The sequence below is a fragment of the Rhinoderma darwinii genome, chromosome 4, assembly GCF_050947455.1.
Source record: "Rhinoderma darwinii isolate aRhiDar2 chromosome 4, aRhiDar2.hap1, whole genome shotgun sequence".
Lineage (NCBI taxonomy): Eukaryota > Metazoa > Chordata > Amphibia > Anura > Rhinodermatidae > Rhinoderma > Rhinoderma darwinii.
This window is the reverse complement of record NC_134690.1, coordinates 80,222,041-80,238,918: the sequence shown is the minus strand read 5'-3', so window position 1 is coordinate 80,238,918 and position 16,878 is coordinate 80,222,041. Positions and strand designations below refer to the sequence as shown.

Genomic DNA, 16,878 nt, shown 5'->3' with positions numbered 1-16,878 from the left:
CTTGAGCCGTTTTTGGAGCTGTTACTCATTGTGTCAATGGAAAAACAGCTCCAAAAACATCTAGAAGAAAAACCCTCAAAAAACATTTTCAGCTAAAAAACGGCTAAAAATCAGAGGCTGTTTTCTCTGAAAACAGCTCCGTAATTTTCAGCCGTTTTTGACTCAGCGTGTGAACTCACCCTTAGAGGACTGGAACTGATTTTCAGTTGCAGAAATTTCTGTAACAAATCTTGCAGCATGTGAATCCACCCTAAAATGTTTTGTTTTTTTTACCTATATACAATCTGACAAAAAAGTGGGATTTCTGTTATTATGGACGCATGTTTTCACCTGTGACCCAGATGGTAAATCATATTTAAACAAAGCAGAAGAGGCAGCACAGTGTGTGGAGGATAAGCATACCCATCCTGTGCAGAAGGGGGGCACAAGCCCTGTATTACCCTCGTGCCCCTACAAGCCAGGTTCATGGGCAGCATCATGTCAGTGTATATGAGTAGCCTGCCTCCACACATAGCACATCCATATAATGAGAAGCAGCGACATCTCCGTGTACACGCTGCTCCTCTTATCCTATAGTAACCTCATGTGCTGCCCACTGGCAGGAGGCGAGGGCACAGGAAGGAGATGAGCTGCCCTGCAATATCACACTTATATATACTGTCTATTATATTATAGATTATATATACTGTATATTGTACTATAGGATATATATACGGTGTCTATTATATTATAGATTATATATACTGTCTATATTGTACTATAGGATATATATATACTGTGTCTATTATATTATAGGATATATACTGTATTATATTATTGATTATATATACTGTCTCATATTATAGGATATATACTGTGTCTATTATATTATAGGATATATACTGTATTATATTGATTATATATACTGTCTCATATTATAGGATATATACTGTCATATTATAGGATACATACTGTGTCTCTTATATTATAGGATATATATACTGTGTCTATTATATTATAGTCAGGATAGACATGAGTGTCACAATACAATGGATACATATTTTGGTATAATAAGCACTGCCAGTATACAGACACACACAGTGCCATATAATTGCCCTGCCATCATCCTGCGCCCATCAGGCAGGCACAGAGCCCACACAGGAGCTGTACGTGGAGCTGTACCTGGTCCCAGCTGCACAGATGCCCCCTCTGGACCCTCAGAACCTCCTCGTCCACAAACAAGTTGCTGGCACCATGATCCCCGGTCCAGCCCCGGCCGCCCTGCGGAGGGTGCAGCAGCCTCAGGTCATCCTCGTCGTCCGGCCTCATTCCCGGCTCCCGGGTTATTATTGCTCCGCTCTGGAATCACTGGTCTCCCATATACCGGCTAATTCTGGTTTACTGGGGAAGAGAGAAAAATAGATGATGGATCCTGCAAGCGCCTCACCAGCGTACCCTGCTGGCCGCAGCGTGTACTGACAGACGAGATAGATGAGATAGCAGAAAAATAGTATAAAGTAGTAAAAAGTATTACATACAAAACCCCCTTTATTATGTCACATGCCCATAAAGGTCTTTGGCTTTTTGTTTGCAGTCATTATCTTGCTGGAAAATAAATATTCTCCTACCTTGTAGTTCTCTTGCATAATGCAGCATGTTTTGAGAATTGTGGTGCAGTTTTTTGTGCGGAATGTCCGCTGCGGAAACCAGCGAGTGAAAAACAAAAAAAAAGCTTATACTTACTCCATTCTCCATAGTCATGGCAACGCGTCTCTCTGTTGTCATTGCAGTCCGGTTTACTGGGATGACGCTTCAGTCCATGTGACCGCTGCAGCCTGTGATTGGCTGCAGCAGTCACGTTATGAAACTTCATCCCAAGAGCCCGGCCTCCACGAACAAAATAAGGACCCGTCGCTATGACAATGCGATTTTTGTGGCAGAATCGCAGCTTTTCCACTGCAAAAATCGCAACATCTGCTATTTGTTGCAGGCTTTACCTGCTCATTGAATTCAATGGGGAAAACTCACAACAGAAAAGCAGCTATTCCGAAGCCGCAGCGCAGGTCAATTTATTAATGTTTTTTCAGTGGATTTTTTACACCGCATGTGGATGAGATTTATTGAAATCTCATCCACTCCATGCACATGGCCGTAAAAAAATGCCGTAATTGCGGACCATAATTACAGACCCGACCGATTCTATTGGCCGCGGACACCTTTCAGTATCACTACGGATAGGTGTGCTCCCATACTTTGTATGGAAGCACGGCCCGAAATTGCGAGCAGCGCCAGCCCTGCCCGCAAGTGATTATGGGCACTGCCGTGTGCATGAGGCCTTACCCTGCGGATTTTCCGCAATTAAATCTGTTGCGGAAAATCCACAGTGTTTAAGCAACTTGTGAACATACCCTAAGGCTCAGTTCATACAGAATTAGTTGTGGAAAATCTTCAGCAGCAGCAAAGTGGATGAAATAAAACATATCTCATCCACACGCTGCGTAAATACTAAGCAGAAAAAATGCTCAGAAATTTACCTGCGGTGCAGAATTTTATTCCGCTGCATGTCAATTGTATTTGCGTAAACGCTGCTTATTTGTTGCAGGTTTTCTCCATTGAATTCAATGAGGAGGTAAACCCCACAACAAGTAGCAGTTGTTGCGTTTTTTTGCGGCAGGATCACAGCGATTCCGCCACCAAAAAACGCAACTTTGAAAGCGAAAAATATATTATACTTACCCTGGAGTCTGTGTTTCTTCCTCCAGGGATGACGCTTCTTTATTTTATAAATATATAAAGAGATGTGTTACTAGGGATAGTCCAAAGTCTTACGTTTGCTGTCACTTTTTATTCTATAAGACACTTTAGTGGTATGTCCCCCATTGACAGCAATGTGGTCGGTGTTGCGGAGTCTTAATTTTGAGTACGTTGCTGGGCAAGGATATCTGTGCGTGTCTGTTCGTGTGCACATGTGTAAATTTTACACGATTACAGGAGCTTTTTCAACTTCCTTGGCAGGGAGATGCTCTCTCAAACAAGCAGATATGTCAGGCAGCAACCTGGAGGACGCTACTGAAAGGGAACCTGTCAGTAGGTTGGGAGCCACCAAACCACCTGTATGTTAGTGTTCCAAACCTGCCTACCTCAAAAACGGATGTTTAGGGAATATTTATTAAAGCAAATTACAGCTTGCCGAGAGCGACATCGGGAGCATTGCACACAGGATGCCGAAAACAGTGCCCTGCACATGCGCAGTGAAGGAAGGTGAACTGTCCTCGGCTTCAAGTGTGTGGTACCCAATGTGGCCAGACTCCTTTCTGTAAATTGTAATTTACATTACTAACTATTCCCTAAACGTCCGTTTGTGAGGTAGGCAGGTTGGTACACTAAACCCCAGCTGCATAACCGCATGCTGGTGGCTTAGTGGCTCCAAACCTACTGACACGTTCCCTTTAAGATTTAAAAAAAATTGTAGGTTTGATTTGAGAACTACATAGATGACCTTTGGGAAGTCGATTCTAAGTTCTGCTATGCTATGCATACTACCTGATGGGGTTACTACTTGCTAAATCTCCATCACTGTGCTGCTGAAGGTCATAAGGGATGGTTTACGGCAGGGGTCTCAAACTCGGCCAGGTAAGTGGGCCGCATATAGAAAAAATGGGAAGTTGACGGGCCGCATTACTTTCAAATTTGATACAATACAAAATTATTGTTAATCAATTAGTTATTTGAACTACTATAACACTATATTACTATAATAATACTACATTAATATAATAATAACACTGCATTATTATAATAATAACACTATATTACTATTATAATAATAATAATACTACATTACTATAATAATACCACTAGGTATAAAATTTGAGAGAATTCTCCACGTGCTTATTTCAACAATCCAGTTTTCCAGTTTAAGTGTCGCTAAATGCAGTCCGGCGGCTCAGTTAGCAGCGTTTGGCAGACACACATGTCAAGATTGGGCAGACCCTTTTTAGATAGCGCCACAGTGCCCTCCGTGGATGCTGCCGCAGTGCCCTCCGTGGATGCTGCCGCAGTGCCCTCCGTGGATGCTGCCGCAGTGCCCTCCGTGGATGCTGCCGCAGAGTCCTCCGTGGATGCTGCCGCAGTGCCCTCCGTGGATGCTGCCGCAGTGCCCTCCGTGGATGCTGCCGCAGAGTCCTCCGTGGATGCTGCCGCAGAGTCCTCCGTGGATGCTGCCGCAGAGTCCTCCGTGGATGCTGCCGCAGAGTCCTCCGTGGATGCTGCCGCAGAGTCCTCCGTGGATGCTGCCGCAGAGTCCTCCGTGGATGCTGCCGCAGAGTCCTCCGCGGATGCTGCCGCAGAGTCCTCCGCAGATGCTGCCGCAGAGTCCTCCGTAGATGCTGCCGCAGAGTCCTCCGTAGATGCTGCCGCAGAGTCCTCCGTAGATGCTGCCGCAGAGTCCTCCGTAGATGCTGCCGCAGAGTCCTCCGTAGATGCTGCCGCAGAGTCCTCCGTAGATGCTGCCGCAGAGTCCTCCGTAGATGCTGCCGCAGTGCCCTCCGTAGATAATGCAACACACCCCTAGATGCTGACACAGTGCCCTCTGCGGATGCTGCCGCAGTGCCCTCTGCGGATGCTGCCGCAGTGCCCTCCGCGGATGCTGCCGCAGTGCCCTCCGCGGATGCTGCCGCAGTGCCCTCCGCGGATGCTGCCGCAGAGTCCTCCGCGGATGCTGCCGCAGTGCCCTCTGTAGATAATGCAACACACCCCTAGATAATGACACAGTGCCCTCCGCGGATGCTGCCGCAGTGCCCTCTGTAGATAATGCAACACACCCCTAGATAATGACACAGTGCCCTCCGCGGATGCTGCCGCAGAGTCCTCCGCGGATGCTGCCGCAGTGCCCTCTGTAGATAATGCAACACACCCCTAGATAATGACACAGTGCCCTCTGCGGATGCTGCCGCAGTGCCCTCCGCGGATGCTGCCGCAGTGCCCTCCGCGGATGCTGCCGCAGTGCCCTCCGCGGATGCTGCCGCAGTGCCCTCCGCGGATGCTGCCGCAGTGCCCTCCGCGGATGCTGCCGCAGAGTCCTCCGCGGATGCTGCCGCAGATTCCTCCGCGGATGCTGCCGCAGAGTCCTCCGCGGATGCTGCCGCAGTGCCCTCTGTAGATAATGCAACACACCCCTAGATAATGCCACAGTGCCCTCTGCAGATGCTGCCACAGTGCCCTCTGCAGATGCTGCCACAGTGCCCTCTGCAGATTCTGCCACAGTGCCCTCTGCAGATGCTGCCACAGTGCCCTCTGCAGATGCTGCCACAGTGCCCTCCGCAGATGCTGCCACAGTGCCCTCCGCAGATGCTGCCAGAGTGATGTCAGGGGCTTGCCCAGAGCTGGAGTCCCGGAGCAGAGCCGCTTCTAGCAATCTGCCTGGGATTCCAGCTCTGCTCCTGACATCACTGTCCATATATGGACATGGATGTCAGGGGTAACCCCAGAGCTGGAGTCCCGGGCAGAGCACTAGTAGTCTCTTCCTGGGACTCCAGCTGTGCTCCTGATATCACTGGGACTCCTGCTCTGGGAAAGGCCCTGACATCATTGTCGATGTATGGACAGCGATGTCAGAGGCTTCGCCAGAGTCCCAGAGCAGAGCATATACTAGCGGCTCTGGGGAAGCCCCAGACATCACTGTTCATATGTGCACAGCGATGTCAGGGAATTCCAGAGTCCCGGAGCAGAGCCTGTACTAGCTCTCTGCCCGGGACTCCGCTCTGGGGAAGACCCTGGCACACTGTCCATATATGGACAGCGAAGTCAGGGAATTCCACAGAGTCCCGGAGCAGAGCCGATACTAGCGCTCTGCACGGGACTCCGGCTCTGGGGAAGCCCCAGACATCGCTCTTCATATGTGGACAGCGATGTCAGGGAATTTCAGAGTCCCGGAGCAGAGCCTGTACTAGCGCTGTGCCCGGGACTCCGCTCTGGGGAAGACCCTGACACACTGTCCATATATGGACAGTGATGTCAGGGAATTCCACAGAGTCCCGGAGCAGAGCCGATACTAGCGCTCTGCACGGGACTCTGGCTTTGGGGAAGCCCCAGACATCGCTGTTCATATGTGGACAGCGATGTCAGGGAATTCCAGAGTCCCGAAGCAGAGCCTGTACTAGCGCTCTGCCCAGGACTCCGCTCTGGGGGAGACCCTGACACATTGTCTATATATGGACAGCGATGTCAGGGAATTCCACAGAGTCCCGGAGCAGAGCCGATACTAGCGCTCTGCCCGGGACTCCGCTCTGGGGCCGCGTGCTTGAGACCCCTGGTTTACGGTAACATTTACGACATGTTAATCTTTTCTTCACTTACTCCTGTCAGCAGCACAAAGTTCCATCCCTTAGTTAGGATTATTTTCTCTTTATATTTTTTACACTTGTAAGGCTCTGTTCACATCTGCACTAGAATTTACATTATCCCATTCCGTCATAGGAAAAGAATAGCGAAAATAGCGGAAGCGCCAGACCCGTCACATGACTGATACTAACGGCACCTGACGGAACCCATTGACTTTAATGTATTCTGTCAGATTGCCATCTTGCTGTCATTTTTCCAGACAAAATAGCGCTGGATGCCAATGGAGCCATCCACGCAGATGTGAACAGATATAGTCTGTGACATAGCAAGTGCAGTAACCTCACTTTCTCAGAGCCAGTCAGCTGATCAGAAAGCCGGCGGATCCTGATAGTAGAGTGGGAAGAGATATGCTCTACTGTCAGCTGTGGATTTACTGTCGCCTGTGCCGGGCACTGTAGCACCCTGGTGTTTCTGCCACTGGGCACACTACAAGAAACATTAATGAATTTTACCTAGTAAAAATATGGCCAGAAGTAAAATCTATGATTTGATCACATAATGGTGTGCACAGCTTATTCCCTGTACAATGAATTCAAAAACACAGATGAAGAATGGAATGTTCTACCACACTCAATGAGTAAAAGACATACAGCAATCCTGTTTAAATAATGAAGCACAGTACATCTAGAATAATAAAAAAAATAGTTATTCAAATATTAGAAGAAACTCTATCTTTTTTGGAATGACTTCCCTGGACTGAATATGAAAAATGAACTTATAGTTGAGGAAAAAATAGCCAGGGGAGCACATATGCTGTGATGACCTCATAATTCTACTGTGCGAAAATAATCAGGACCCGAGTGCAGAAGAAAAATAATCCTGATCGGACAAAACATCTGGGCTTCTCTGTGTTGGCGAAAAAGACACAAGGTTTTCTGAACACTGGATCACCACCATGTTACGCAGAAATGCAAAGGGCATGTTCAGACGTGGCGAAATTTTCCGCTGCATATCCTGCCGCAAATTCGCAGCAATTACGCAATGAATCTGCAGCAAAATTTTTCATATTTGACAGGTAATTCAGATGTTGCAGATTTTACAGCGGACTTGCCGCAGATTTCAGCCTTTGCATGGCAAAGGCTGAAATCCGTAGTGAATATTCCGCTGCTTGTCCGCTGGTGGCCATGCATGCTGCGGAATGAAAATTCTGCACTACTGCCTATTTTCCGCAACAACTTTTTCCGCAACGTCTGCACTAAGTTACCTAAAAAGCCATAAAAAGTAATGGAAAAAAAAGTCTGCTGCAGATTTTCACTGCTGACTGTCTGCGGCGGAATTTCACAGCAATTCCGCCACATCTGAACATGCCCCAAAGATTCAGTTTTCATATCCTTTATACATAACGGAAGTTACTGAATGCAAATAACTAAGGCTGAGTTCACACATCGCGGATTTGACGCAGATTTTCAGCACAGATTTTACACTTTGCAATGCAAAAGGGTGAGATCTGCGTCGAAACCGCAACAAAATCTGCGACAAATCCGCAATGTGTGAACTAATTCATTAATGTCACAGGAACAAAATCTGGCGCTATGGAAAAGCTGCCGTCAGTTGTCAACATATTTATGAAAATGCTGCAGGGGTCATGATAAAATGTCTCCGTTGCTGGCCTGTCTGTGCTCCACTTTTGAAATCAACAATTCTGTCCCTAAAGGGCTCATTCACACGAGCGTAAAACTCGTCCGTGTGCTGTGCGTGAAAATCACGCACAGCACACTGACCTATTGATTTCAATGGGACCTTTCACACATGCAGGAGTTTTCACGTGTGCTGTGCGTGATTTGCGCATCAATTCCATTGAAAAAATAAAAAAGATGTGCTATGCGAGTGCGTGAAAAACATGCCACACGCAAAGCACAGATGTAATAACTCAACCCACACAGACCAGATTTACGCACGTATTTCACGCATGTGAACCTGATACGCTCGTGTGAATGTAGCCTAACGATTCTGCCATGTCCCTTCAGAAAGATAAATAATCTGAAAGTTCACACAGACTAGAAAACGTTTCTCATCATTTTTAATAACAGAACAAGACCTTGCACTGACCCATATGAAAACAAGTGCAAATATTTGTAAAGGAAACACCGAGAATTATTGCTCATTATATCTTCTCAGGTTGATTATTTTGCTTTGCCGTATAAGTTTTCCTGTTCATGACGTAAACAGGGTAAGTTTGGACGGCCTGCAAGAAAAATAAGGGCTGAGCTGGGAAATAATATTATATACATGGCCAAACATTCGAACATTTCTTTAACTATAAGGCTGGGTTCACACGACCTATTTTCAGGCGTAAACGAGGCGTATTATGCCTTGATTTACGCCTGAAAATAGGGCTACAATACGTCGGCAAACATCTGCCCATTCATTTGAATGGGTTTGCCGACGTAAGGTGCAGACGACCTGTAATTTACGCGTCGTCGTTTGACAGCTGTCAAACGACGACGCGTAAGTTGACTGCCTCGGCAAAGAAGTGCAGGACACTTCTTTGCAACGTAATTTGAGCCGTTCTTTATTGAAGTCAATGAAGAGCAGCTCAAGATTTACGAGCGTCAAAGACGCCTCGCATAATACGAGGAGGAGCATTTACGTGTGAAACGAGGCAGCTGTTTTCTCCTGAAAACAGTCTGTCTTTTCAGACGTAAAAGCCTCTCATCGTGTGCACATACCCTAAGGGTATGTGCACACGCTAGCTGTCATTTACGTGTGAAAAGACACTGTTTTCAAGAGAAAACAGCTGCCTCGTTTCACACGTAAATGCTCCTCCTCGCATTTTGCGAGCCGTCCGAGACGCTCGTAAATCTTGAGCTGTGCTTCATTGAGTTCAATGAAGAACAGCTCAAATTACGTGGCAAAGAAGTGCCCTGCACTTCTTTGCCGAGGCAGTCCATTTACACGTCGTCGTTTGACAGCTGTCAAACGACGACGCGTAAATTACAGGTCGTCTGCACAATAAGTCGGCAAACCCATTCAAATGAATGGGCAGATGTTTGCCGACGTATTGGAGCCCTATTTTCAGACGTAAAACGAGGCATAATACGCCTCGTTTACGTCTGAAAATAGGTCGTGTGAACCCAGCCTTAGGAAGAAACCCTAAGCAAGCATCCCATCCCAATTATGTAAATACAACCTCACCTATCAGGAGAAGGGGGCCAAAATGTCTAAGGCTACATTCACACGAGCATATCAGATTCACGCGCGTGAAAAACGCGCAAGAATCTGATCCATTATGCATCAGTGTGCTATGCGAGTGGCATGCGTTATTCACGCACTCGCAAAGAACATATTTTAAAAAAAAATTAATAATTTCAATTGAATTGATGCACAAATCACACATGCACTCGGATGTGCATTCATGTGCGATGCGCGGTTTTCACGAACCCATTGACTTCAATGGGTGTGTTGGTGTGTGATAATGCACTAATATAGGACATGCAGTGAGTTTCACGCAACGGACTCTCGCTGCTTGAAAACTCCTGCATGTGTGAACGGCCCCATTGAAATCAATGGGTCCGTGTGCTGCGCGTGATTTCCATGCACAGCACACGGTCATTATTCACGTTCGTCTGAATGAGCCCTTACATGGGAAACCTCTTTAGGCCTCCTTTACACATAGATTTTTTTCTGGCAATTTAAACTGAATCAAGAAAACACTTCTAAAAATACCAGCGTTATTAAAATGTTATGTTTTTTAGTGTTTTTAGTGGCGTTTTGGTGGCATTTTTCATTTAGTGTCCTTTTGTACGTGCTTTTTTTAGGCTGTTTTTGAAGTCTTATAGAAAAGCCTATGAGAAAACTGCCTGAAAAACGCAGTGCATGCTGGGTTTGGAAAAAAACAACAAAATTGCCTCAAAAGCAAACCAAAATACAGTTGTGTGTAGTGCTTTTTATACTTCACTATAGACTTTATTGTAACATCTGACCACACTAAAAAAGCTTGAAAAAATCCAGGTATAAACACCACGAATAATGCAGCAAAACGCTGTAAGTGAATCCAGCCTCAAGGATAACCCCTTGTCAAATATATTTCTACTAGTATAGAAAACCTGTTACACGGGTTTGCTAGAAAAAGGAATGATAAGTATTTATAAATGTGCTCTTTGAGAACGATGTTGTTCATTACAGGCTTGTCTTACTTCAGGGTTTTGCCTTCTAAGGCTGGGTTCACACGACCTATTTTCAGGCGTAAACGAGGCGTATTATGCCATTCATTTGAATGGGTTTGCCGACGTATTGTGCAGACGACCTGTCATTTACGCGTCGTCGTTTGACAGCTGTCAAACGACCACGCGTAAATGGACTGCCTCGGCAAAGAGGTGCAGGACACTTCTTTGCCACGTAATTTGAGCCGTTCTTCATTGAACTCAATGAAGCACAGCTCAAGATCTATGAGCGTCTCAGACGGCTCGCAAAATGCGAGGAGGAGCATTTACGTGTGAAACGAGGCAGCTGTTTTCTCTTGCAAATGTTATGCAAATTTGTTTTTAATGACCAAGTGGGCGTTTTTTTACTTTTCACCAACTGGGCTAGTAAAGAGAAGTGTATGACGCTGACCAATTAGCATCATACACTTCTCTTCATTCATTTCCTGGCTGGAGGCGATGTCTTTTCATTCTCCCGACACTCTGGTAAAGTTACTGTAGGAGTAAGTGAAAGCACAGAGTGATCTCGCGAGATCGCGCTGTGATGTGACTACAGCTGAACATGAATGAAGAGAAGTGTATCACGCTGATTTGTCAGCGTCATCAGGGCCAGCCTTAGGTTGGATGGCGCCCTGTGTGAGATTCTCTATTGCTGCCCTCCACAAAAAAAATAATTAACCACATATATATATAGACGCGCACATACTGGAACATATATACTATACATACATAGAGGCACATATTTAGACATACATGCAAATATACATACATATATATATACACGGACACACACACACACACACACACACACGAGGCATGTATACACACACAATGGGTCATATACAAATACATATAGGTAAATACACAGGCACATATATACACAGAACAGATAAGTTACCTCCAGTCCTATGTAACACCACATATAATACACGGTGATAACTCTCTGAGTACAGATAATGTAGTAGATGTTACCTGCAGTCCTATGTAACACCACAGATAACACACAGTGGAACATGCAATATTGTTGGAATGCACATCTACCAGGGAGGGTGGCTGTGCGACACTACCAGGGGGGGGGGGCTGTGTGACACTACCAGGGAGGGGGGCTGTGTGGCGCTACCTGGGAGGCGGGGGCTGTGTGGCACTACCTTGGAGGGGGCGCTGTGTGGCACTACCAGGAAGGGGGATGTATGGCACTACACTATCTACAGAGGGTGCTAAACTTATGGGGGCACAAAGTGACATTTTCTGCCATTTTACTGCCGCCGTGAGTTCCCCCACAAATGGGCCTACTAAGTCTTGTGTCGCCCAAGGGCCCACATAAACCTGGAGCCGGCCCTGATACTTACCTCTCTCCTCCCAGACGTTCCTGCACTGGGGGCTTCTGTCATCTCTGTTCTGTGTGTACACAGAGTGACAGCATCGGTGAAATCACATCGACTGTACATCACCACCGCAGCTAATTACTGGTCTCAGCTGAACACCTCTGAGGCTATTAATAGGCTGCAGCGGAGGTGTACGGTCACCATGATGTCACCGTTATATACAAACAGAGAACAGATCTGACGGGAGCCCCCAGAGCAGGAACGTCTAGGAGGAGAGAGGTAAGTATAAGTTCTTTTTTTATTTTAACTCCTCCTGCTGCTTCAACAAAATGTTTAATTTTTATTCCGGACAACCACTTTAAAGGCTATGCACACCTTTGAAATCTTGTTTTTTTATTTTTTTTTTTTTAATAATCAGCTAATAATAAACTATTTTTACTTTTTGAGATACGGCTGCTTTGTATTCTGTACACAGAGCAGCCATATCTAGTGCTGAGACTTGAATCCGTCAGTTCAGTGGCACTGACGGGTTCAGAGTCAGCAGGTCCTGTGTCTCTGACACGCAGGATCCACCTGTTATCGATCACATCTAAGTTATGAACTGTCGACACGCAGGACCCGCTGACACTGAACCCGTCAGTCCCACTGACCTGACGGACTCAGGTCTCAGCGCTAGATACAGAATACAAAGCAGCTGTATCTAAAAATAGTTTAATAAGGCTCCCTTCACATGTGCGTCAGGGCTCCGTTCAGGCATTCCATCTGAGCTTACTGTCAGAATGGAACCCTGACTGAATCAATACTGTAGTCGACTGCGCTTTTCATTCTGTCAAAACAACGGAACCCTTGCACAACGGAGGCAAACGGAAACCATTTGCACTGGATCCGTCACCATTGAAATCAACCTATTGGTTTCCGTTTGTTTCAGTCAGGGCTCCGTTCTGACGGAAAGCTCAGATGGAATGCCAGAACGGAGCCCTGACGCAGATGTGAACGAAACCTTAAATGTAATTACAAAATTGCACCAAACACACTGATTTTTATAAAAAAAAAATTTCAAAGGTGTACATAGCTTTTCACGTAATCTGAACAGGGTTTAAAAGGACAACAAATGGTAAATGTGCACTATGAAGGCACTGAATTCTGTGCCCATTTGACATTTATTAACACTTTAGTGCCTTTCAGTGCCACCATGGTGCCCATTTGCCACTTATTGCCCAATTAGCGTCCTTCTGTTTGGTGGCCCCTTGATGCCCATTTGCCATTTACTGCCCCTGTAGCCTTTAGCATCTTTTGTCACAGAGGAACAATAAAGGGGCAACAAAATGGTAAATGGGCACCAAGGTGGCACTGAATCCTCTGTCCATTTGCCATTATTGTCCTTTATAGAACCCCATTAAAACAAAGTCCAGTCAGTGACTTACCTGCTGGGCTTCTGGCAAACACTGCCTGCTGGAACTGGAGCCGCCTTGGAGAAAACGTTCCCTCAGTGTCCCCACCAGCCCTGGAAACTCACTGGAAGCGTGGTGTCTGCTACCTGTCTTGCGTCCTGAATGTTGTCATCATGCCTGTCTCGTCATTCAGGATGCAGGACAGGATGAGCGGTGGCCAGGGCACGGGGAAGCCAGTATTGAGGTCGGTGAAGTAAGTGGGTGGCACCTGACCCGCTGGCGCCCCGAGTAGTGGCCATGGCGCGGGGCTTGCACACCCGGTGGCGCCCCCCTTACAGTGCGGCGGGCGGCGCCCTGTACGACCGCACTGGTCGCACGTACCTAAGGCCGGCCATGAGCTTCATACACTTCTCTTTACAACACCCACTTGGTGAAAAGTAAAAAAACGCCCACTTTGTCATTAAGAAAAAATTTGCATAACATTTTAAATGCTCATAACTTTGACAAAAATAAACTTAAAAAAAATAAAATAATAGTATAATGCCCCCATATAGTATAATGCCCCCTCAGCAGCTACCATATGAGCACCCCCTCCAATACCCAGTTTAAAGCCCCCATATGTACGTACCTAATAGTCATCTCGACTACCAATCTCAAAAACCGGCTATATAACCACAGACACTGTTAATGGACTAATCACTTGTACTAAGCCTCACGAAGGGGCCGGTACGGCCTTGAAACACAATTATTGTTGTTGTTTATTGCACAAAATAAAAGTAATTTTCGACACGGCTGTGCCCTTGGATATTCAGTTTTTACACTTTTATCACCTATATCTTGGTTAAGGGTCTTTTACATGGGCCAATGATTGGGCGAACAAGCGCTCATACAAACACTCATTCCAGTTCATTGGCCCGAGTAAACATGGTAATGATCAGCCGACGAACAAGTATACGCTCGATTGTTGGCTGATCGCATCTTTTATGCTGCCATAAAAATGATTATTTGGAGCCTTTGTCGCAATTTCCATCAAATTTGTTAAGTACTGATAGTATCTGTCGTGAAACAGATCTGGTGTTGTGATCTACCGTTATAAATGGAAGCCGCGACGCAGATGTAAAGAGAGTGTAATTGAACAATTCTTATGAAAAAAAAATAAAAAAGCCCCACCATTGTTACTACTATCACTATTATATATAGAGGCAGGGGCGTAGCTAAAGCCTCATGGGCCCTAGTGCAAGAATTTGGCTTGGGCTCCCCTACACCACCAGACCCCTGTGCACGCCTATGCCTAGCTGCCTTGCCTGACAGACCCCATGAATGCCCCCACAGTATAATGCCCCCATAGCTGTCCCCCCAGTTTAATGCCCCCATAGCTGCCCCACAGTATAATGTCCCTATAGCTGCCCCCACAGTATATTGCCACCCATAGCTGACATAAACAGTATAATGCCACATACAGTATATTGCCCCTATAGCTGCCACACACAGTATAATGCCCCATACAGTATATTGCCCCCCATAGCTGCCACCCATACAGTATAATGCCCCCATAGCGGCCCCATAAAGTATAATGCCCCAATACAGTATAATGCCCCCATTCCGTATAATGCCCCCCTTAGCTGTCCCATAGCCAGTATAATGCCCCCATACAGTATAATGCCCCTTCAGCAGCTGCCATATGAGCCCCCCTCCCATACCCAGTATAATGCCCCCTCCCATACCCAGTATATTGCCCCCATAGGTATGCACCTAATAGAAAAATAATAACATAATTACTTACCTATCCCATTCACACGACGAGTGGAGGAGATCCTTCTCCTCCTCTGCACTGTGCTGTGAGTGACTCGGCGCAGACAGGCGCGATGTCGTCACTATATCGTGCTTGCCTGCGCCGAGCCACTCGGGGCACAGTGAATGCTGGGGCAAGGCTCCAACTGACACAGATTCAGTTGGAAGCTGGACCAGCGCTGTCAGCGCTGTGTGGCAACGGGGGCCCTACGGGCTTCACAGGCTTAGGCCTCATGCACACGACCGTAAAAACACCCGTTATTGCGGGTCGTAATTACAACCCGCAATAACGGGCCCATAGACTTCTGTTAGTCACGGGTACCTTCCCGTTTTCTCACGGGAAGGTGCCCGTGCCGTTAAAAAAATAGAACATGTTCTATTTTTTCATTTTACGGGCCGTGCTGCTATACTTTATAATGGGAGCACGGCTCGCAAAAGCGGCCGGCTGCCTGTGGCCGGCCGTGCTCGTAATTACGAGTCGTGATTACGAGCACGGTCGTGTGCATGAGGCCTTAGGGTTCCGGTCGCAATTGCGACCTCTATAGCTACGCCACTGTATAGAGGATAATATTACTAAAATATCTTTGTTACTCGGTTCTCAAGATCCCTTTGGTGAAGCATTACTTGGTGATTCCTATTACTTGAATTGTTCCCTTTACAACGTAGTTGCCAACTTTCAAGAATAACTTTCAGGGAGAGTTTACATAAAGTGCAGAAATGTCTTTTAAAATTCGCTAACATACAAGTGAAGTTTCATCAAACCTTTGCTTTACAGCCTTATGCACGCGACGGTATTCATGATCTGTGTCATGCAGATGTAATACATTCCAATGGAGGCATGCAGCAGTCATGTTTATGCCTGTGCTTTTAGGAGGGAACATGGTGTGATATACTGAACGACAAAGAACCACAAAGAAAGTTGCATGAAGCCTGAGGGTATGTTCACACGGCAGCGTCCAATACGCCTGAAATTACGGAGCTGTTTTCAGGCGAAAACAGCTCCTGAGTTTCAGACATAATTGCTCATATTCGCGTTTTTCGCGGCGTCAATTCCGGACGTAATTGGAGCTGCTTTTCAATGGAGTCAATGAAAAATGGCTCCAATTACATCACAAGAAGTGACATGCACTTCTTTGACGCGGGTGTCTTTTTACGTGGTTTGGAGCCGTATTTTCGGACGTAATTCGAGGCGTAAAACACACAGTGTGAACATACCCTAATACCAATTGCACACGACTGAGTGACACTCAGGCCGTTTTTCCCGGCATTCAAATGGCACCCGATAGTTTTCACGGACCCATTCACTTTAGCGGGTGAATCTCTCCGATCCATGGAGAGATGTCCTATCTTTCCACAAGTCACGGACGGGGCTCGGGCGGCACACACGGTTGTATGCATTAGGCATAAAAGAGCAAAACATATTCTGCAAGTCTATAAACAAAGCACTCTTGGTCAAAGTTGAGATTTATAATGAAAGTAAAATGAACATTAAAAGGCAAGTATTTCATTTTAGTTTCATAAATCAGATGTAAGTCTGTAAAAGAAAAATAATATGTGTTCACGAGGACATTCAAACTCCATGCAGATATTGAACCCTGTGCTGCAAAGCAACGAAGCTAACTACTGAGCCACTGTGCTGCCCTTAACCCCTTTGCGCACCTTGGCGTAAATGCACGTCCAGGTGAGCAGTAACTTTGCGCACCTGGGCGTGCAGTTACGTCCGCACTTTAACAGTTAACCGCAGCGCTACACCGCAGTGGCGGTTAACTGTGTCTGCCCTGCTCTCTCTGTTGCCGATCAGTGGCCCATCGCTGCTGATTTTGGCAATTAAGCCCATAGATGCGGGGG

At 46.4% G+C, this 16,878-nt stretch overlaps 1 protein-coding gene across 1 annotated transcript in view; it reads right to left on the bottom strand.

The window, feature by feature from the left end:
* Positions 1-15,118, bottom strand: part of SLC16A14 (solute carrier family 16 member 14) — a 77,703-nt gene extending 62,585 nt beyond the window's left edge. The window contains exons 1-2 of the mRNA XM_075861248.1: positions 15,023-15,118; positions 1,162-1,380 (exon numbers count right to left, since the gene is read on the bottom strand). The gene's annotated coding sequence lies outside the window, so the exon portion shown is untranslated. The remainder of the gene's footprint in view (positions 1-1,161; positions 1,381-15,022) is intronic.
* Positions 15,119-16,878: the final 1,760 nt, after the last annotated feature.